Genomic DNA, 2,362 nt, shown 5'->3' with positions numbered 1-2,362 from the left:
ACTTCCGCCAGATGACGTGCCGCATAGTGCGCCTTGGCTTCCGTTTTGTTCCCGCCGCAGAGGACCACGAAAATATCGCGAGAGTTCTTAGGGAAGAATGTGATTTTACACGATTAGGCTCGCGGAAATCTGAAAGCGAAATCCATCGCGCTTTTTAAATTGTTTTAAACTCACATATATGATGTATTTTAACTTGAGAGAAATGCGAAGCTGTCTCATCTGTTTTCCTTAAGCATTTGGAATTTGGGAAATGCTAGCCGCTAGAATTTACCCCCCCCCCCGATCTCCCTGCTTTGAAGTCATCAGAATGACCTCACCATGACTCACTGTTTTTGCGAACACTCGTAGCCGTTCTCTTCTCTCTGGCCAAACTGATTTTTACCATAGATGTCGTCCAAATATATGTAGACCTTTCCCGTTTTTGCTTCAAGGACTCTCGTCTGCATTTAGACTTTGTTTCCTTGTTTTAGTGTAATTTGGGTCTTTTCAGTCTCAATGACTGATTTAAATACCTCAGTTATTCCACAAGTCTGGCTTCCAATAGGAGTAAAATTTCCTTCCCCACTTCCCAGGCCCTGTATGCAGATTGCTTGTAAACATTCAGTTGCAACCTGCTGAAAGTTATGTCATATTAAGTTACTTGATTTTCTCGAGCAACTCTGCAACCTGGGATCAAAAGGAATGAAAATCTTGAACTGAGTAACAGAAAAGGTGAAAGTGGGGAAAAGTCAAGGCATGAGAGAATCTAGGATACAGACAAGAGTATAGCCACAGTATACCATGTGGTCAGGGAGGCAAGAGAAACCAAAATGGCTTGATGGGGAGAGGGAGTGGGTGGGTGAATGAAGTGGAAACACTATGGCTGTGTCTGGTCTCCTTAATGGAAGTGCCATCTGCTAGAGAGCAGTCTATATCTTACACTTATTGTATCCGTATAGAGCATCATATTGTGCTATGCATGAAGTAAGATCTCATTAAGTAATTCTTAAACATTAAATGAGTGTATGTTTGCAGGAAGTAAAATTATTTTCCTTGCATCCTTTACCCAAAGAGAAATGAAACCACTTATTAACGAGAAGCATCTTTACTGTGGCATCTTTGAGAAATTGTCTTTGCACATTACCATTTATATAATCAGCTAGTGATGCGTTAGTCAGGGGTTCAGAGCTGCCTCTGATTTTGGATTTGGATCTTGACCAAATACAGTAAATGCCTGAAAATTCTCTGTTACAAGAGAAAAGCAAGAGATTCCATACTTCATTAAACAAACTGCTAGGTCAAGTGCAAACAACACAAAGTATGAGGAGGAGAATATGGGAGACCATAGATATCCCCAAAAAGGAGCTTATAATTAACTAGTGGCTTAGCAAGGTGACAAAAATAAGAAACATGGTTCTTCTGTTCTCTCCACATCCCCAACCACATCTTTGTCCCAGCTAGAATAAGTTCCGTGAAAATTCATTGTTGGACCCCCAGTACTAAGCTAGTATCTAGCATATAGTAAGAACTGCATGAGTATGAATAGTGAATGGGTAAATGAATGACTGGAATTAATGAATGATGGGATCCAATTATATCAAGGTGCTAACAGAGGTTTCCAGGTACTTTTTGAGACCTATTGGTATTAGCAAAAGATATCTTTTGCCCAGAGACCTCCTGTGTGCCTTGTAATAGGAAGGGGATGTTCTGGATCTTTCACGTAGTTCATGTAGTGAACATCTTTCATGTATTCAACAAATATTTGAGTGTCTACTCTCTGCTAGGCATCCTTACGGGTACTAAGAACATAGCAGTGAACACAACATGGAAAAACCTCCATACTTAATGGAACTTATATTCTAGTAAGGGGAAACAGAAAACACAAAAATACCTAGTGTATTAGATTATATAGATGCTACAGAGAAAAGTAAAGCAGGAGAGAAAAATAAGATGTTTTGGGATAATCAGGAAAGGCCTGATTGAGCAGATGACATTTGAATAGATGAAGATATATAGAGGAAAAGAGGGTCTTCCCTGGTGGTCCAGTGGTTAAGACTCTGCACTTCCACAGCAGGGGACATGGGTTTGATCCCTGGTTGGGGAACTAGGATCCCACGGCCATAAATAAATAAATAAATAAATAAATAAATAAATAACACAGAGGAAAAGAGGCAAAGAGAACACTGTATTCAAAGACACCATGGCAGGAGGGAGCCTGGTACGTTCTCAGAACAGTGGGACCAGTATTGGAGTCACTATAAATGACCTCCATTTTAAAATAATGAATTACAGGGAATTCCCTGGCGGTCCAGTGGTTAGGACTCTGAGCTTTCACAGCTGAGGGCCCATGGTCAGAAACTAAGATCCCACAAGCCTTGCGGCC

This window comes from Orcinus orca, chromosome 7 (genome assembly GCF_937001465.1).
Source record: "Orcinus orca chromosome 7, mOrcOrc1.1, whole genome shotgun sequence".
Classification (NCBI taxonomy): Eukaryota; Metazoa; Chordata; class Mammalia; order Artiodactyla; family Delphinidae; genus Orcinus; species Orcinus orca.
This window is presented reverse-complemented; position numbering follows the sequence as displayed.